General features: G+C 37.2%; 1 long non-coding RNA gene across 1 annotated transcript in view; it reads left to right on the forward strand.

The window, feature by feature from the left end:
• The first annotated feature begins 316 nt into the window (after window positions 1-316).
• LOC135452814 (uncharacterized) overlaps window positions 317-21,930 on the forward strand; it is a 47,907-nt gene continuing 26,293 nt past the window's right edge. The window contains exon 1 of the long non-coding RNA XR_010441702.1: window positions 317-427. This is a non-coding gene — a long non-coding RNA (uncharacterized LOC135452814). The remainder of the gene's footprint in view (window positions 428-21,930) is intronic.

Consider the following 21,930-nt stretch of genomic DNA (forward strand, 5'->3'; position numbering starts at 1 on the left):
TGGGATTGGAATTTTCAGCCTAAGATAAAATGTTCAGCCTAAGAAACCACTGTTTTACTGTGATTTTCACTGCTAGGGCTGTACACTAAGTATATTGGTTATGTGTTCCTTAAAGGCCTTATCTTTACCTGCCATATTATAAATTATCTCCTGTTTGTTATCTATGTTGAAGAATGCTGGAAACTCTTGAGAGCTCCTTGTATTGCCTGTGAAGTACTGTCAGTGTGGCACACCTTTTGTTCTTTTTAGAAAAGCCATAGGATAATAGCAAGCTGGCAGTGGATAATTTTCTAATTGTGTGGTTTGCTCCCCATTTCAGAGGCCCACTGGCAGTTTCAGAGTAACAAGAGGATAAATGATGCTGATCTTTCTCCACACAATGACACCTTTAAGAGAGAAAGTTACAGTCCAAACCACATGCATTCAGGTAAGGATCCTGTGTAAATTCTATTTATAAAACCATGATGTAATTAATGCTGTATAGAACACTGGTGTCAGGGTGAGTTGTGTAGTTGTATCCTTGGAGTGATACTGTTCTTCATTTCTATGCTCTGTCTGAGAATTCTTAACATGCATTTCCTCCTAGCCCAGATAAGCACACAGAAGGATTGCCACATTCTTTTACAGCTGGGAATTTAAGTCATTGCCTCAAACTACTTAGGAAGTCTGAAGATTCAAGAGATTTCCTTCTCCCATTCCATGCTCTAAATTAGAGGACTAGCTTTCCTCCTTCATTTTTTGTAGCTATCCAAAATCATCCACAAAAATAATTTATTTGATTTCTCAGTGAAATAGAATACATAGATATACAGAAAAGGACATTTAAGTCTTTCTACAGTTACACCTAATTACTCAGGCTCTTGAATATGCATTGTAGAAGTGCTCAGCTTTAATTGCCTTACTTCTTGTTGTTTGAGTAATTTGTATTGTTGTAGCATTGATGTTTTCATTGTTCTACTTAAAATAATTGAACAACGAAACCTTAAAATTCTTTGCATGTGGTGCTTGTAAATTTACACCTAAAACCCCCTGAATATAACGTTGCCATGCCACCTAAAGAGGAGCAATCTACACATGCCAGTGCGAACATCATTCCATTGTAGTGTTTATCACAATGTAATATTGGGATTTTCCATTGAGCTATGTGTTCTGAGCAAGATGCAGGAGAGCCTGGAGCTGTGTGTGATCAAAAGCTTCACACAATCTGACTGGGTCAATGAGTTTTTCCAGGCAATTTAGACAATTTTCTGTGTGTAGACAAAAATACCTGGATTTCTCCTTAGTGTTTATCAAGGTAAGCTTCACAAAGTATTTCAGAAATCCCTTCCTTCCTTCCTCTCCTTCCTTCCTCCCCTCCTTCCACTAATTTAGCACTGATGAACTCTTCCATACATCTTTCTTAAGGTCAGCATGGTCACAACCACTTCTCTAGTGTTTAAACAGAATAACATTAGCTATTAGCTATAGAATCCCTCCTAGTCTTTGCTGCACACAGCTCCTCCCAGAGTGGGAATGCAGGATACTCAGCATGGTTGGCAGCCCTGTCTGCAAACAGCACAGCAAAAGTTTTTCCAGTTGATGAAGGCAAGGTGCTACAATTAAGCCTCACAGCACAACAGACACTGCTGAAATGAATTTCACTTCTTAGACCGTTCTAAGAGTTCACCATCACAGCTCATCACTAATCCCTCTTTACACTCCTGAAGTGCAGCTTGTATTTAGAACTTTCTAATGTTACACTTTTCCATGCTCCTGTGTTTCAGTAGTTTTTTGGGGTTTTTTAAGTATGTAAACCTGGCCAGGTTTTTTTTTTTAAATACTTGGCATTTTGGTACAGGACTATTAAATATAGTGAGGTTTGAAGTACAGTTTGGAAGGCACACCATGCTTGCAGGCCTGATTTGTGCAGTGCATCAGTTTTTTGTGCATCTGAAGCGAAGCAGTATTGTGTGCAGAGGTTTTGTGGGACATGAGGCTACATCATACCATATCTTCCCATCCTACTTGAATAGTGGTTTTTTAGTTTTTATGTTTAGGTTGCAAAGTTTCTGAGCCTGACTTCCATTCAGACTGTGCTGTGATGCTACTGGATTTAGTAACACAATTGCAATTAAAGAGAAACAAATAGGGCTTCATTTGTTGGTAGTGGAGAAATCTGCTTAATCATAGAGTCAGTGCCTGTATGGTTCATATAAGAAAAAGGGAAATAGGTAATTTCTTTATGATATCCATGAAAACTGAAAGTGGATTGCTGGAGGCTAAACTTCTATTCTTAATGCTGTCACTATTACATTGTAGATAAAATTAGAGGAATAAATTAAGGTGTAATAGTGATGACTGAAATTACTAAAGGGACTAATTTGAAATTTTTATTTATACTTCCAAATACAATCAGAGAATAAGTGTTTAGGGGCTAATGTTCATTCATTCAATATGTCCATATGCTGATAGATGAAGATGCATTTAATGAAAGATGGCAACATTCTGACAGCTGGAATGTTTGTGAGGAAAAGGACAGGTTAAGGTTTGCTCTTGTGACTTTAATACTGTCATTCTTTCATCTTGAACTATTTAATTTGGAAGCACTATGTTCTTCGAATGAGATAAGAATTTAGTATGCTGTGCATCTTCTCTTAATACATCTGCTGTCTAAAAAGGCAAGGTGGAAAAAAGCAACAAATAAACCCAAGGAAATTGTATCAGTAGCACTTAGTTTTACATCCCATTTAGTGCAAAGACAAAGCAAATCAGCCCATAACAGAAATAACCCAAAAGAAAATGAATGGATCTAGAGAAATGGCCCATCTAAAGCACTAAGTGGGATATAAATAAGAATTTCACTAGTTTCATAGGAGGATCCTAGAAACAGTCCTTTCCCAAGGTAAAACTTAAGTTTTTGGGTGTATTTCCCATTAATAGATGGTATACAACTGAGAACCCAAGTACTGAAAAGCTGGATAAATGTGGCAGTGTAGATCACTATTCTGCACTGTAAATATACATTATAAGGTCATTATTTCTTCATTTTTATCACCCTTCTCTGTGGTTAAACTCTTCCTTGAAGATCCTTTGGGAAGGAAAAAAAATTGTACTTTCTTTCATCATGAGTCATTTGGCTGCAATAAGTTTTAACAAAAAGCAAAATAATGATAAAAATATAATTTATTCTCAGCAGAATCAGAAGGCTGTAACAGGGGATTCCCTGCATGCCATACAGAAGCTCAAGCAGGTTTCCTTTTTTCCAGCCATCACTTAGAGCATTCCCAGCTCAGCGGATCTTACAGTGCACAAGGTACAATCTGGGCATTTCACCCACAGCTTCTGGAAGGAGCTGCTCTTTGGGAAATGAACTCACATGTGAGCAGCCACATTGTGCTGGAAGTGGCACCATTAATTTGTGGAAGGTTTTGAAGATGACCTTTTCAACAGGGAAATTTCTCCCATTCTCATGTCCCCTCAGTGCTGTGTTTTCAGCTAAATCAGGTTTGGTGTTCTCTCTCACAGGTTTGCCCCAGCCTCCTTGACTTTCAGAGCCATTCAGCTCTGTAAAAGTGCCTTGCTAAATTATGCCAAGACAAATACCAGCAGAACTGTATCCATGCTAGGAAATTGCACCAGTGTAACTATAAACTGAGATAGTTAAATCAGCACTGTGTGTAGACATAAGTACTTTGCTGGATTTTAGTCAAAACACTTTAAAAGTAATGTTAAATTTTGGTTTTCTGCCAGCTGTGGGCCAAACTGAACCACCTGTATTCATATACTATGCTCAGCCATTAGTACACTTCAAGTACATTCAAAGTTTAAGACAAGACAAAGTCCCACTGAAGTAATTTAAAACTTAAGGATATGCATCTGCTTAACCTCTTTCCTGACTCAGGAGGGACTTAGGCATGTACTTAAACTTGCACACTAACATTTTCTGCTGAATAAGTACCTTTATTTTTTAAAATGGCAATCATGAAATTCTAATTTTGAAGGTAATAGGAAAATTCCTAGATACATTCAGCCAAAGATAATTGCTGTTTGGAGAGCTTTACATGCTCACAGTAAGAAAAGTAGGTTTATCCAAGGGAAAAAAAATACCTCTTTAAATGAGCACAACCTGCAACACAATATTATTTTTATTAACATGTATGCTGTAATGCTAAAGGCTGGTATATGTTTGACTCAGCCCAATAATCACACAATGTAAACGATACTCAAACAAGAGCTTGAATTATTCTTTGCACTGCAAAGATTAATTAACCAGAAGGTTGTTTCACACCATTCTTCAGGGCAAAACATATCATTTGCTCTAAGGCTACAGCCTCTTTGCTTTGCCAGAATACTTTAAAATAGTTTTGAAATTTCTTTTTTGAGGAGCAAGGAATAAATTATTCCCCTGGACATGTTAGGCAGTACAAATTCCGCCAGTAGAGCAACTTCAAAAGTTGTGAATTACACAGCTGACTCTTGCTGGGCCACAGGCCCTCCCAGGATTATCCATTTCAGTCAATTCCACTGGAGCAGAATTTCAGATTTGTACACTCAGGTGAGCTTCACTGGCCAGACAGATTATTGGTCCTCTCCCAAATGTGAGATATTTTCCTCCAGTGCCACACCTTCAGGAATATTCCTTCCTCTCATGTTTTGTGTTTGGATGATTCTGTTTGATATCATAATTAAGCCTGTAGAATCTGGTTTGTGACACACCATAAATACTTTTTGTTCTTTCCATATGATGCACTGATATCTTTTCTGTGCAACAAGGGTATCCAACAGTCTGCAGAAGAGAGGGCTTTATGAAATCAGCTTCTTATCAAATCATTAGATTTCATGGTCCAAGCTTCTTTGGTAGGCACTTGGGAGTAATATTTGTGTGGTACCAAAGGGATTCACATTGCTGTGTCTTCATCTCTGTAGTCTGGATGCCTCAAAACTGGCTTTTTAAGAGTGCTGGAATTTCATTCAAGCTGCACTATGTGCTTACACAGATCACTGTGAGATTTTTCCCTTTCTATACAAAGGGCAAAACAACTTTTCAATTTTTATTTTTCCTTTCCCACAGCTATGTTCTTCACTGAAAACATGATAACATTTGAGCAATGAACAACATGGCATTATAACATTAATCCTTAATGTTATTGAAATGTTTAAACCTGCATATTTTTCACTGTCTCATACACCATTCTAATTTCTTTTACTTTGTTAAATTCAGACGTAATTTAGGATGGAAAAATACATTCTAGAATTACACCTGCAGCATGTAGTATTAGTATGACTTTTTCAAGGCATGACAGTGATGTTTCTACAATCTATACATATTGATTTAGGCTGATAATAAACAATTTGATTAGGCTCTATCTATAGGCTGTCATTTCAATCACTGTCACTGTTCCAATAGAGTGGAAGGCAGATAGCAGACACATATGGCAAGATTTCTCAAAATAAAAACTCTGGCCTGATTAGAGCCCTAGGTTCAGTGAATTGGACAAGACAGCTCAGCTGCCAGGTTATTAACTCCCTCAGAAAATACTCTGCCTTTTCCCCGGGGCCAGCCTGAATATTCTGATCTGGATCGATAAGCAATCTCCGGTGTGTACAAAATGCCAGCTAGAATCATTTGTCTCAGTGCAGTCTCCTTACAAAGGATAAAACACCTGCAGTATATGGCCTCCTCTCCCTCCTCCCCCACCTTCCCCCTTTTAACTAATGACCCACAAAGAGGGAAGAAGTAACTGAATCTGTTCCATCATCAGGAAGGCTCTCTCAGGTTTGTTTTAATGATCACGATGGCTACCTTTCAATCTTGCAAAAATCATATCAGTCATGGTTTCCCTGTGGCATGTTTATGTAAGTAATGTGAACCACAATGTAATGACAAGTGTACAGATGTCATTGTAAGAGGGCCCTTGGCAAGAAGATATCTCAGAATGTCAGAATTTTAATAAACCCTGGACTGCTGGTAGGGTTCTCTTTGGTGGTTGTCTTTTATATTTGTAATGTGTGCTGTGATCTCTTGTTCGGGCCTGAGATTTTTCAAGAGTGTTTAGTAACAAAGGATATTTCACAATTGATTAGAGCAGAATCATTCTTTTCCAGAGTGGTGGTGTTTTCCCAATCCATTACATATCTGTGGTTTTGTTTGTAGCTGTGCTGGATTGTAGCCATATGATTTGTACTTTCCTTAGATGCCAAAAAGGAGTTTTTTTATCAGTGAATTCAGAACCTTTCAAAGCTTTTGGATATTTTTTCCACATGTTGACCTATTAATAAGCCCCCCTTGACTCAAATAAAAATCAAATACCTGCAAAGTATGAGAAAACCCACAAACCTCCAAGTTTCTCTCCTTTATTGGTTATTTATTACACAATGGAGTCACAGAACCCCCTATTGTACAAGTCTGTAGCTTCACATGTCCCATGCTGTCAGAAAATAAAAGCTGAATATCCTCAGCAATCTACATAGAATTTACTGAGCAAGTAACAGGTATGACACTGAATAGTAGCACTGAATACCTGTTTCTGGATATGGATTAAGTCTTCCAGGAACAGAGGCCAGTTTTGACTTATTTTTCAATGCTGTAGGACTAGCTCCCCATCCAGCTGTTAATGACAGCATTGTTGTGACCTCAGTTTAGGTAACTGTTCACATCTGTATGCCTATAGAAGGCTTACCTTGACTTAATGTAAACTGAAGATCCACGCCTAGTTAAAAAATGTAATTTATTTTATGTCATGTTTGCTTATGACAAATTACATAGAAGCATTTTATGTTTGCACTGCCATCACTTGGAAAAGGAAGGTTTGTATTTACTCTCTGCCCTTCTTTACTGCATGAAGTACTTTGCCCTCATAATGTCAAGAAATTAGAATACTGCCTTCCAGATAGCTCCCTTCATATTTGCAATCCAAAACTTCTGGAACTAAAGATGCTTTTAAAAAAGAACAATGTAAGGAACAACTTTAGTGAATTGATTTCCCAATGTAGAAAGCACATTTCCTATCAAGACACTTATTAGAATGTTTATCTCAGAGAAAATGCACACAGTTTATATGAAAAGCTGATGTTATGTTAATTCCCATTATTATATACAGATGATATTGAGGAAGATGGAACAAAGTGCCTTTAAACCAAAGCTGATGACATTTTTTTCTTGTTTGCTACAGTTTTATTGTAGTGAAATATGTTCATTTTAGCAGTGGAAAACTGCCCTAAATAGACAGCATAAGAGCAATAAGATGTCACATTGCAGAGCACAATTTAAAAATGATGTGCTCTGGAAGTAAGGCTTTTAGACATTTTGGTTTATGTATTAAAACTTCCCACAAATTTGATTGAGAATGAGCCTTTGATGGATATTTGCTGCAGTTATGCTGCATTAGACTCGATTTATCCACCACCTCTCATTGTTGCTATTGATTGATTTTTAAATTAGATGAAGGCAATCAGTAAATACCACCCAATCAAGTCCTAAAAACATACAGGAGATTAGACAATTTAGGGTAATCAATGAAAATATTCTGTGATTTGCTACCACTCAATTTTGACCATAAATTATGACCATAACTTGCAAGTTAGTAAGCCATAAAACAAGTGGATGTGACAAGAAAAACTACAAGAAATGAATTAAGGAGATGAAGAGGAACCACTAGTGTTATCATTTAATGAGACAAAATTACTCTTTATACATATCTGGCATTTCTAGTTGAGTCTTGCCAGCAGTATTGAAGTACAAGAGCCCTAACACTTCTCTTATTTTTCTAGGGTTTTGGTTTTGGGGCTTTTTTTTTAAATATAAAAACTGTTCTTTTGTGTAACAAGTCCATTTGAACAATAACTAATCTACCTAATTTTGTTGCAGCAAATAAATTAATGTAATTTTAGGTTTAAAGCCTGCTGCTTGCTAAAACCCCCCACCTTCATCTCAGGCACTTGCAAAGACTAATTTTAAAGTCACACTTCTACATGGTGTTATATTCTACAAACTTTAAAATGTAGCAAAAATTTAAAGTTAGACCAACACTTTGAAGAAGCTTTCTCTGTGATACATGTCACCCATTTTCTATATTCTCACAACAGCCTCACTAGGAGCTAATTCACATATCTTAAAAAATCTGCTTTAAAAGTTGTTTACTAGTTGTAAATAGGTGTCCATGTTTTTTCTATTTATGAACGTCACTATCTATTTGTAATTTCTAGGCAGTATCTAGTATTAACAGTTATAGGCTATATTGGTATGAATTGGTGAAATAAATAAAAAATTTATTGTAAATCTTCTCCCTTAAAAAATTAGAACAGGTGTGATACTGCTGTGCAGCATGCAAAATCTTCCTGGTTAATGCCTTTATGATCCTCTTTAGAATAAGGAACATTTGGAAAACAAGGCCTGAGTAATTTTTGGGGGTGTTGATCATAGAAAAGGATGAAATTGAGATACTTTTGACAAGACGAAAATTCATGTGCCTTTTTCTACATTAAACAGAAATCTCAGATCTGAAAACTGCCCAGGACACCCTGAGTGGTGATGAGTTTGTAACAGAGGACAGAAGGACAGAGCACTCTCACTGCCTTCACACCCACTAAAATGCAAAAGTGATTTTGTAGAGCTGCATGGTAGAGCAACTCATTTGAGAGCAGATAAATGCAAAATGCACAGGTGAAATAAATATTGAAAATATTTGGATTTATAACTACCATGATTTAATTAACTCTCAGTAAAGAAAAATTTCATGTTGCAGCAGAGAAAGCAAAACCCCCAGAGTCAGAGGAAAGCATTAGTGGCATTGCAAACAAAAGATTAGTCGGCAGGTGGAATCTGTGTGAGATAATCCAGAATTAGAACTTTGCAAGAATATCATGCAGAAATTCCAAATTCTTGCTGTAGTAGACAAACGTATGGCACTACTGACTATCAAAAAAAAAAAAAGTCAGTTGTTCTTAGGTAGTTTCTTTTTTAAAAGACATTCCATTTAGCATAGGATTTGAGAATCAGGATTTTCTTTATTGTGCATGTCTGTGGAGCAGTATAACAGAATAACTCTGTGTAAGTGCTGGGCCCCTTATAAAAATATGTTTCTCTCTGTTGAAAACACTCCCCACCTGAATTCTGAATTTAACATTAGAAATGTCCAAGTCTGGTCTTTCACAGTTCCTGTGTTGTTAAGTACATCTAAAGTAATCCAGTTTGAAGGACTGTGTGAATCATTAATAAAATACAGAAGCTATCCCAGCTTACTAAATATTCTTTTTAAAAATATCATTGAAATTGACTTTTCTTTAACTCCTGCATTTTATCAGTTGCTATGTGTTCATAAGATTTTAAGAAATAAGTAAATTCAGTGCTAATTAATCCTTCCATGTAAATTTGTACTAGAGGAAGCTTCTGTGTCTTTCATCATTGGCATAACTTCTAATAAGTATGTGTAATAAGACTGGAAGACATAATTCTCAAAGATAATATTCCTTCCTCTGCAGGTAACATTATTTCTGAAATCTGAGATTTTAGTTTAATTTGAAATCTCTTTTGAAAATACATTCCCAGCTCATTTCTAAAAGATTCTGCACGTGATTGAACCTGTGGTAGAAATTTGCAAGATATAGTTAAATTGTGAAGGCAGGAAATGAAACAGCTCAGAATCTGAAAGAAGTCTGGAGCATTTGCATTCCCATATTTAAATATTTGCCTGAATTACATGTGAGCTATAACTTTTCACTCACTGGAATTTTTTGCACTCTGTAAGTAATAGTGTTAAGACAAATCAATGTTTATATTTTTGCAATATATGTCTCATGTTTTTGTGAGTTAAAAAACATGCAAACACCAAGTAATCTCTAGTAAATGAGGACAGGAGAGGGAGAGAAAAAAGAAAACCCCTGACTTAAAACAAAGACAGGGACCTACTTGCAGTCCCTGATGGACTGATGCAATACAATGAAGCTGGTGTATTCAATATAACTTTTAGAATAATTGCCTGGGAGGTAACCAGAAGAAGTACATTTTACTTTATCATGGTACATAAATAAAAGGGCAGACTAATTAATCATATAGCTTACTAAAAGTGCTTTTTATTTTGCCATTTAGTATGCCAGAAAGATCATTTTCTTTAATGTATATACCCAGTATTAACATGATTTAATCCATCATGTTCTGTATTATGAAATTACTTTGTTTTACTCCCTGATCCAGCTGAAGATCATTAACCCACACTATTTTCTAAGTCATACATCATTTGAGTGTATTACCTCATATAGCAAAAAAGCTACTTCCCTCGGTTATACACTCCAACTAAGAAATCATTTTTTCTGGATGTTGCTGACAAGAGGAGCTGTTTTCATTAGAAAGCAGATGGTTCACTATTTCGATTCTCTTTTACCTTCACATTTGCTCCAGCTCAGAGTTCTTTGCTGCCAGTTACCTCATTACCTCTCACATCATCCATGTCCTACATCCCGACCCATCCATAAAATGTGCTAAACAAGCAAGGGCTTTGCCTTCCCCCAACAGCTTTTTTTACTCTGCCTCCTCACCTGTTGTAAGCCAGGCTTCAAAAAGCAGGAAAAGAGAACCCAATCCTCTGAACAGTAGGCTAAACTCCCACAGTTCTGCAGGTGTTTGCTAGCTGAGAGTGCCAAAGGTGTAATTTGCACATTCAGGTTCTGAGCACACACGTGAAGTCACACTGCTGATGAATTTGCCTCACAGAGCTTTAAGGCAGAATCTGGTCTTCTATCTTTTCATGTAGTTTGCAGATTTGATAATGATATTTTCAATGCTATATTCTCTGAGCCTGTAGGATGCACATTTTACTAGGGCTGCCCTGGGTGCCCAGGGTAAGTGTCAATAAATAGGGATCTGCAAGGAAAATGAAAGGTGTGCATAACACAGTAATGGAACTTTTTGATTCAGAATAAAGACTGAATAGTTCCTGGAGATATGTCTCAGTATTTTTAGAATAAAAAATTATAAATTATCTTTTAAAATTGAGCACTTAACAAGTAACATTTGTTAAGTCTCAGACTGGTTTTAGTTATCTATAAGCATTTGCCTTGATTTGTTCCAGTTAGGCAAGGAGAGCAAATACTTACATTGCTTCAGCAGAAAGCCTCTTACTAGAGATCAAATCCTTGGAGGTAAACCCATCAGTACATTCCTTCAGTTCCTCTACACCATGTTTTGAGTTTGATCATTCTATATTGAGGATAATGATCAAACAATGTAGTAATAAATTCTTCCTGCTTTTTGTAGTTTTTTTCTGCTTTCTACAATATCTGTCACAAACTCCATTTTTATTACAGCTTCATGAAGTTTTCAGGGGGAGGGTCTTACTATATATTTTTTTTTTGCACATACTTCATTACTCATGTCAAATTTACCTTTTATTATTACCTCTTACACTTGCCATGTGTAAAGATGTTATCTTTTAAATGCACACTGAAAACTAATACAGAGCTTGACAGGAATAAGAGGATATTGGGAGGGGTATTTGATTTTGTTAATTTGAAGGACAACACATTCAGTAATCTTAAAGCAGTGGGATTTATTTAAAACAGTGATCTTTGTAGTTTTTAATGAAATTGAAGGAAGAATAAAGGCCTGTAATGAATGTGTTGACAAAATTCAAGGAAAAGATCATAGATTTGGGATTGTTCCAAACATACATGAAGAAAAAGGACAATGTTTAGTTATACTTTAATAAACCATTCTACAAAGCATTCTGAATGAATGGGAGGGAAAAGATAAATCGACAATATTAAGCAAAGCCAAAGCTGGAGGTCAGCCTGCAGTTAATAACCATGCTCAGTTATACTATTTTTATGATGACACAATATTTAAGCTACTGAACTTGGCACCACAAATAGGCATGCATGTTGTACAGAGTGAAGAATATGCAATTGGTTGAGGTTGATTTCCACCTGTCTGTTTTTAGCATCCATTCTGGGTTGTCTCTGCTGAATGCAGCCTCAGCAGGAGGATGGTTTATCCACCCTGAATAAACCTCACAGCCATAACTCAGCTGCAAATGAAATAGAGCAGAAATAGGAGGTGCAGGTGCTGCTGCTGGCACATCATGAGCCAGAAACTGAAAAAGGTAAGGCATGGAGATTATCTTCTGCAGGAGGAGCTGGGTGCAGCTGCCGCTGGGGCTTTAAAGGCAATGCCTTCACACAGTGGAGTCTTTGTTGCAGAACTTTGAGCTCCTGTCATTGGTGTGGACAGTATTGCCAAAGTGATGAGAAAAGAGAAAACTGCACAGGCTTCTGCAGGGAGTGGGTTATCCCACACTGAAGAATGTGCAGTGTCAGAATTTACTCCAGTAAACAGAGAAAGGATTGGCTTTTTGCTTTATTCCTCTGAGTGCTGCCCAGAATGGTATTTAGCATTGATGTCACCCAAGCCAATTTTTTTTTCTGCTCAAGAAAGCATTTGAAACTACCAAATTGTGTTGATGAAAGTAATTATCAAAACTGAAAAATGATATAACAACAAAAAAGTAATACTGTGAACTGTTGATATGAAACTTTGTTTTCACTATAAATAAGTGGATTTTGTTTTAACAGTTGTGAACTTACTTAACATTCACAAAAGTTTCTTTTCTAGCCTTTATTTTGTCCCTACGTTAATGCTGACAGTATAATCAAAAAACTTTATAAAGTATCATACCCTGGTAAAATAATTCCAAGCAAAACAAATGATAATCCATGGGGGAATTATAGCATAGGATCTTGATAAGCCAAAATAGAAAACTGTAAAGGATACCAGGTGTCGTTGTAGGGTTTGTGTGTGACTGTATAGAGTGCACTGACACTCCTGATGTTCAAATAAATCACATAGACAAACTCCATCTGGTAATCTATAGGAATAACTTAAGTACATTCTTCAGAATTCTATCAAAAGCAGTTAAAAATGTAAGCCATTAAAATGTGATAGAATAACACTTTATTTATAAAAATGTCATTTGCATTTTTTGCACTGTTTAACTTCCATGCTTGTTTTGCTGTTTTCAAATAACAAATTGAGCATTTCAAATTCATAATGAGGTATGAAATAAATGAGAGGGTACTGAGGGTGAGTCATTCATTAATCATAAGCAAAACAGGGACAAAATCAAGGACACAGGAGCACAAACTGTAAAAGTAATAGGTTGCATAATCTTTGTATTTAATATTAACTACATTATGTTTTTCACATGAGTTCTGAGAAGTTGGGATTTTTATGTTTACATGAAACTAATCCAAGGTAAATTTTATTTCTCAATATTGTTTTGTTCTAGAGGTTGCCCTCTTTTTAATAAAGTAGAAGACAACAAATCCTAGCTTATGACATTGTTATGAAGATTTAATAGAAGGGTTAGCAGGAACACTGAAGCCTACTGAAACTTTTGATTTAAGATATTCCACTTTTGACTAGAATGTACCAAACCCTTCTTGTTTGTCATGGCAGATCTCCCATTAAGGACATAAATTCACCTGGAATTTGTTGTTTTGGCTAAAATAAGTTATTATTCATATTCACGTGTCAGAGAAGGACAGAACAAGAACTATTATTCAAACCATTCTGTCTCTATCCTTTGAGAGTTCAATCCACAGTGATTGCTCAATGTGCAACAAGGTTGTTTTCAGTTTGCAGGTAATGTGAGTACTGAAATAGTAGGTGTAGCTCAAATAGACATAATAAGAATAATTTGTTACCCCATGTCAGATTTCAACAAAAAACAACAAAAATAAACTAGATTGTAATAAGGCAAGGTGAACTGGTGGCACAGCAAGGGGTCAGCTCATTTCAGAATCACTAAACAGATGCATCTCCCTGTTCCATATCCATTCATTTGGATGGAGCTGGCATTGATGTGTCTTTCTTGTTGTTGTGAAGTTTGCTGGACAGAGTAGGAAGAAAGAGAGGAGAAGACAGAGTGAGAACTATGCAGATAACTTGCTGTTGGAACTGTTGTGTTTTGTGATACCCATGGCCAGCCCCACAAGCTGTGTGTGTCTGTAGGTCTGTCTGTGTGGGGCAGGAGTGCTGTGTGTGTCTGTAGGTCTGTCTGCATGGGGCAGGAATGCTGTGTCTGTGTCTGTAGCTCTGTGTGGGGCAGGAATGCTGTGTGTGTCTGTGGGTCTGTCTGTGTGGGGCAGGAGGACTGTGTGTGTCTGTAGTTCTGTCTGTGTGGGGCAGGAGTGCTGTGTGTGTCTGTAGGTCTGTCTGTGTGGGGCAGGAGGACTGTGTGTGTCTGTAGTTCTGTCTGTGTGGGGCAGGAGTGCTGTGTGTGTCTGTAGGTCTGTCTGTGTGGGGCTGACCAGCACTCCTGGGAGCCACGTGCTGGAATCCCAGTACAGCTCCCAGCCCGCACAGCATGGGTCACATCAGGGCCTTGGTGCTCCACACCAGTTTATTCTTCTGCACACAAACAATGGAGATGCTGGGCTGATGATGCCTCATTTCAGCGCTGTGGGGATCACAGGGAGCAGTGCTCCATGTCCAGGCACATGAACCTGATGGAGTCACTGGAGCCAGGCACAGCTGTGCCCTGGGGTGCTGCCCTGTGAGCTCAGGTGAAAACCTGGCTCTGCACCAGGGTCTGGGTTTATTCCTGGGTCTGGGTCTATTCCTGGTTCTGCACCAGGGCCTGGGGTCTGTTCCTGGCTCTGTACCAGGTTCTGGGCCTGTTCCTGGCTCCACAGTCAAGCGGGCTCATGCTGCACTCCCGATGGAGGGACTGCACTGAGCTGCCCTGTGTTGTCCCCACTGTCACAGGCTGTGGCTGGCACCTTTCAGTGGGGGCCAGCCCCTGAGAGGAGCTGCAGGCCTGGCTGGAAGGGCTGGAGCCTCCATGGCTGAGGGGCTGCTCTGTGACCTCGGCTCTGACTCGTGGCAGTCCCTGCTCACACCCTGCCCAGCTGTAATTAATGCACGTTGTCTCGGTGCACAGCAATGTCTGACTAAGCAGCTGCCTGCATTTAGGCTGTAAAACAGGAATTAATACAGCAGTGGTTAATATTTAGTTAAAAATGATTCCTCAATATTTCCGTTCACAATTTTTGCAACTTGAAGCAAAGTTGTGTCTGTAATTCTGTGTCCAGAGGGAAAGAAGTTTCTGTTGGTTAAAAGTTCTACCAGCTTTCTTTGTTTTCCATTACCCTGGATGAAGAAAGTATCTTAATTTTTAAAACTCCCATTTAATTAATTTCCTACCTTCTCTGGTCCAATATATCTACATTTTATAAATTGAATTGGTGCTATTTTCACACTGTGCTTAAGGTGTTTCTTCCTTATATGAGAAGCTATATATAAGCTGCAAGGTGTTAAAGCCAGTAATTGTTAGTGGTGTTTTTCTTTCTAAAGAAATATAAAGGACACGATCAATGAATAGACTGATATACAATCAAAACTGAGGAATTTGCCCAGGTCTCTGAAAAATCACGCATTCCACTAAGGTGTAAGTGGGATGTAAGTGTAATATACATTTTAAAAAAAATACATCTCTGTCTTCATTATTGAATTAAAAAATAATCCTTGCATTCTCTATCTATTTCTCACTCTTCATCATAGCAAACTGTACCTTCTGTATTTACCTTCATTGTAGGTGCAGGTGGTTGAAGTGTGGTGCTCTGGTTTAGATTCCAGAGCAAATAGGTTACCTATGATATTATCATTCCCAGGAATATATTGCAAAGCAGTGCCTTTCTCAAGCAATGTGGGTAAAGGGTTCACTCTGTCCCCCATGCTCCTCTGCTTGAATGCTTTTCCCAAGCTCCAGATCAATCTTTAACTCCTCACTTTTAAATTAAGATGAAATACCATGGAGAAGAAAGGGAACATAAATACTTCCAAAATTCTAGGAAATAGGTTTTTTCACTCTTCCCTCCCCTAAGCAAGACACTTAAAATTAAGAACCCCGTGAACTCTTCTCTTTGCTGGACCAGGTATTTCCAAATTTTTGGAACCAAACTTGATATTTTTCAGCGGAATTTTTTTTTTTTTCAAAAAATACTCTAGTTTTTTACAGAGTCTTCAATTCAGTACCTGGGACATTTTGCTATGGGCCTGAGAAGTCTGTCAAAGTAGAAAATTTCAAAAAAAATCAGTACCATCAGAGGAATGTTCCTTTTATAGGTACCCTGCCCTGCTCTTTGCATGGTGTCTTGCACAATTAATCCCTTTAAATCTGAACTGGGCTTCCTCTGTACCTCAAACCATCCAGCTCTGCAGAGCTGCTGTTATTCTGCTGTCATAGGCTGCTCCTGCAGCACAGATGGAGGGTAACCATATATCCAAAAGTTAAAAGGTGCAAAGAGTTTGGCTTTTGGGGGGACTTGAACTTATTTACATCTTCAGCATACTTGAAATTGCTGTTGAAATATCTACCAGTGTGTTCATGAAACGTCAAAGTTGAAGGAATGCATTTTAAGCAAATGCCCTCTCCCAGGTTAATGATTAACACTGTGAGAATTCAGCTTGGTATTTACTGTATCATGACACAAGTAAATTAAACTCCAAGCAAGTAATTATCTAATTTTTTTAAAGTATGCAATGCCAAATTATTAACTTTTGTGGCAGAGGGGTAGTAAAAACAAGGGTCAGGCAGTACCCATGGAGTCTTGTGAGACTGCTTTGTTCACACCCACTGCACTATATAAAAAACAATGTTCTATTCCTATTTCCAATACAATATCTAAATCATTATATACATTATATACATTTTTTTAAAAAATACATCTCTGTCTTCATTATTGTATTAAAAAACAATCCTTACATTTTCTATTTCTCATTCTTCATAATAGCAAATTGTACCTTCTGTTTATATTTCAGTGGACAAATCAATTCATCTATTTTCCTGCCAGATTTTGGTGTGATCACAAACATGTCAGCTCTGTGCCTATTACAAAATCAGAATTTTCAGCCTTCTTAATTCTGTAGAAGGGGGCTTTACTTCTCTGAAAAACAAGTTATTTTTCTTGAAATGGAAATATTACCTTTGAGGAAAAATGTTGCCTCGAATATTCTGCCTGAAACGTGAATGCTTCAGAAAATTACAAGCATCTAAAATTTTGAGAATTTAGGTTAGAAGAAAAATACTTGGCCATTATCAACTCTCCCATTGTTAAGCCTGCATCTAGGCCTCCCAGTCTGCAAAGACTTTAAGGTTTAATTCCATTTTGCAATTCCCAATTTTTTTCACAGTAAGCTAGCACTGTTGAAAGGCTCAAAGGTGCTTCACCTAATTGTCCTTCTATCTCCAGACAGTATGGCCAAGTTATTTAGATACAAATAAGCTTGAGAATATCACCAAATCCATTCTAATTTCATTCATGCCTTGGAGATAATAATTTAAAGAGCTAGTCACTGCTTGCAATTAAGCATGGAGAAAATAGATCTGTCCCATAATTTATGTCTGCAAAGGTTGGGCTGGATTTGTAATTAATGTTTGCTCCTTTTAATGAAATACTCCAAAGGTCTGCACTTCTGTCATTCATGGAGGTAATTTTTCAATTGATTAGTAAAATAATACTTGAAAAGTAAATGCACCTGCTTTAGCACAGAAATGTCTTAGTCAAGTAGAGACAATGATTGGAGTGCTAAAAAAATATCATTTCAATACAGTAGAGACTGGAGTTTTACTCTTCCAGAATTCAGAACTCCCACTAAAGAGAAAAAAAAAAAGAAAAGGTAATTAAACCTCCAACAACTTCCTCAGCATGCTTTCATCCAGTTTAATTCCTGGGTGGTTTTCAGCATAGCTAAATACTTTTAGGAGCACACGCCTGAGCTGCAAGTGAAATATGTCTGGAAAGCAAATGTTACAGCAAGATATAATTTTTATATTTGTGTACCTTAGTATTTTTGGAGGGCATGATCAAACAATTTCATTTTGGAAATTTGTTTTCATTTTAGATAAACACTTAAAATTTGACAGCTCACTTGGATTCTATTCTTATTTCCTTTTCAGAATCAAACATCTTCAAACCTGCAAAGTGGTTAGACTTAAGAGTTAGGTTGCAGGAGCCACTGGTTTAAAATGGCTGGAAATGTCCTTTCTACAAAGCCCCCACTAACAAAGCAAATGAAATATAATAACAAGCCATCTCTGCCTGTTCTCAGGAAATTGATAAGGGATTTATTTGAATTAATCAATCCAAAAAGTGTGTTTGATGATTTCTGCTGCTTTGTTAATTTAGTCATTGTGACCCAACGTTTACTAATCCTCTACTCCCCAGACTCACATTTTGCAGGAGTGAGTATTCTGGGAATTGATGCAAGCTGACTGGACAGGATGCAGAGCAGAAGCCACAGTCTATGCCAGATTCCTTGAGGGCCACAAACGTGATGATCCCAGAGGTTTTGGACCTTGTGCCACCTGGGACAAGGATTTTGCTGTCAGAGACAGAAGCAGGAGAAGGGAATCGGTGTGGTGAGAGGAGCCCTTGTCCAGTGCTCAGCCTCATGGAGCAGGGTGATCCAGACAGTGCAGCAGGGGGATGAGAGCCATTAGAACACTTAACTTTAAAGATAAAAGTTTATAGTTTTAATGCTGCAGTTTTAAGTGTTTGAGTCATCTGAAGGATCCAGCTCTTGTTAAAGCTTGAGCAAAGCAGCACCTCAGGACTTATAAAAACCTGCACCTTGAACTTAGTGTAACTCCCATTAAAGTCGATGGATGCTGAGTCAGACCTTAATTCTTCTTGCATCTTAGAGATTCAAAAGGTGAAAATCCTGGCACTACTGATGTTTTGCCATTGACCTCACAGGGTCAGGATTTCATGCTAAAAGCCATAAAATGGCACTGACATTTCGTCATTGCTGTCTTGGATCAGATTCATAACAGTGACCCAGGAGACAAAAATCTCCATAATCCATTACTACTGTGCATCTACCCAGCACTGTCTCACCACCTTCTACCTTTGTTAAAGAGGGGAAATCATCTATAATTTGAGCTGCCTTTATTTTAACTCTAGTGAAGAGGAATGGAAAAATCTTACTATTCATTTTTCAATCACATGATTTTAGCGTTCTAAGTAAATTCTTGATTATTTTATGTTAATTTAATTGGGAAAATCTCTTTTGGAAATGAAGAGGTTTTGTTGGATGATTTGCTTTTAATTTTTTTTCAATACGTGTTCTAAAAAGACTTTTTAGTAAAACTGGAGGGGCAAATCTGAGATTTACAGCATGATTGAATGAAATGCTTGTGATTAGCAGTGAGACCTATGAGGAGTATATAATTTCTTAATGATCCTTAACAAAATATTTAATTAAAGAGCAGCTGGAAAGATAATCTTGATTAATAAAAGGAAATCAGGGAATTAACTGATTTCTGTAATGTAAGAGTACTTGCACTGTGTGATAGTTACCACATACCATTAGCAGTTAGATACAATAAACTGATAAAAAACAAAATTATTCTGCCCTGCCCCATTAAATTTTCAAGATTGCAAATGCAAAATATTGGCTGTGCATTACAGATGATAAAATAATAGATTCCAAGTTCACAGATACAAATGTACTGAAAAATACAATTTAAAATTTGTGTAGGAAATTTATATTATATGCAACATGGCTACTTTGGCATAGGTCATTGCATTACTTTGTGGCAGTCCCTTTGTCCAATGCTTTCAGTTGTAATTCTGGTTCTTCCCTTTGGCAAAGCTTGGTCACTTCTTAGCTTTGGTTTTATAACTTTCATCATATTAATAGTAGTGCTACTCTACTGGAATCAATGGGTTTGATGTCTTTAAATCCAGGCATAGCTTGAACTGGGGGTGATCTGCTTATTAAAGCAGTAGATGTTTACATTTGGAAATTAAAAAAAAAACCCTGATTGTGAGTTTTGTGCAAAATTTCCTTCCTTCAAGGTTCTCTTTGCTAAATAACTGCAGATCTTGAGACATTAGGGGTACTCACATACTCACATTACCTAACTTGGTTTTTCTGACCTCCTTCTGGAGAAGCCTATGGAGACTAATTTAAAAATCTCCCCTATGTTCCTAGAGGAAAGTGGTGTGGTCATTCCTGCACTCTGAGAGCATTTCTGACTTTACTGGAGTAGTTTGGGCTTTCCACCCTCATTGAGGCCTTGGTGTGCTCTGAGTTTTATGCAGTGAAGGTCCAAGTCAGGAGTGGTATATTATTTCTAAGAAATGCGTATTTAAACACAGGTTCATACTAAAATTTTAACTGTTTGCTTTCCTGTTAACATTAATGAAAGCATATATTTATATGCTGTGCCTTTGAAAATTAATTTCCTGGACATCTCTAGGGATATAGGGGTTGTGTACAATGCATAGTTTTTCCTTGTATTATTTATTAATGGAGTGGTATAATCTAGTAGCAACTCCCTTTGTGCACAATTTTTTCAGCTTTTTAAGTCACTTTAGTTGTGCTGAAGTTTGAGATGAGAATGAAGCCTTCTTTGTCTTTGTTGGGGGTTTTTCTTAGAGCATGAAACATGTTTACTTCCAGAATGCCGTGTAAATATCTCTTAAAGAGGTGCTTTGCAAATAAGCTATTATGGTACTAAAGAAAACATTGATTAGTTTTAAATGGCAGTAACAATTCAAGTGTATGTAAAGACAAGTGCATTTTCTTTTGAGGTTAAGCCTCTGAATTTAATAATTGAAGGAAAAAATACAATAAGATGTAATAGAAGAAGCTTCTGTGAAGTGCATTATGCAATTATGACTGCCATAACTACAACTGCTTTACCAGATCATAGCAGGTTTTCTCCTCAGAGAAAACAAAACTATTTTTGTCAGTTGTTTTTTGTTTTTTTTTTTTTTTGTGAAAAATGCTGTATGCTTTGTGATGATTCTGTTGATTGAGAAAATCAGTCTGTTGTTTCAGGACATCTGAAAATTCAAGACATCATTCAAGTGAATATAGTATGCAACTGAAGCAATCTATTTCTTTTTAGCTTTGTCAAAGTTGTATTCAAATGTGAAAACTGTTTTAGGGGATATCTTTGTGAGTTCCTTCAATTAAATCATGTTACATTTTGTTTAACATACACAAGACCAGAATTATTAGAAGAGAGATTTTGGCTGTGTATTGGACAGTTTAACTTGGTGAATTGCATAAGTTATTAACTCTCTAGATCAGAGCCCAACTGTACTACTCACAGAACCTGTGTGCTGGAAAGATCCTGTGTGGTGATTGTGCCTACAGAGTCAAATTTCTTGCAAAAGGGAATACTACAACCTCTTCTTCATCACATAAAATAGACAAAGTGGGATTAAAATTATAGTAGCAAAGAGTCGGGTTAGACTTTAAAAAGTAGGGATACTAATTAAGAGGTTGTACTGTATTAGGCTCAAAACTGTAACAAGGAAAGGTGGTGGGAAGGTGTTTGATTTTTGGAACAATTTCTCTGTTAGTGGAAACCACAGTCTGATCCATAGTTCAGAGAGCTGGGTGCAGCTCCAGTCAGAGGCTCATTTTAATTGTGGTGGAGTAAAGGTTCCCTCGTATGAAAGAAATATCATAGTTAAAGTGTGTGTGTTAAGAATGACTTTCCACAAAGACAGTGTCCCAAGAGTCCCTTGTTGTTCCTTGTGGGGTGTAGGTTAGGAAAGACTGGTACAGCTTGATACAACCATTTAATTAATGTGCATCCTGTTTGCTCAAACCATGGCTGTAACTCCTCTGAGTGTTGCAGCTCTTTGTGTTTCATATCAAATTTTCTGAAGTCACTCAGTCTGTTTTCCATGGATGCTGGTGTGTTATACACACATGTGTACTTTCATTTGCAGTGATTTCTGATCTAGCATAGTTTTGTAAAGACCTCCAGCTCAGTAGTATTAAAGATGATAAATGAATAGATAAATCCAAGGGGAAAATACTAAAGTTAATAGTGAGGAGTTTTTTTTACATAAAATAACCCTGGTTTCCCTTCTCAGTTAATGTGTGCTGATAAAGATCCATTCTAAACAACAATTTCCTCTCATCTTGTGACC

This window comes from Zonotrichia leucophrys, chromosome 11, assembly GCF_028769735.1.
Source record: "Zonotrichia leucophrys gambelii isolate GWCS_2022_RI chromosome 11, RI_Zleu_2.0, whole genome shotgun sequence".
NCBI lineage: Eukaryota > Metazoa > Chordata > Aves > Passeriformes > Passerellidae > Zonotrichia > Zonotrichia leucophrys.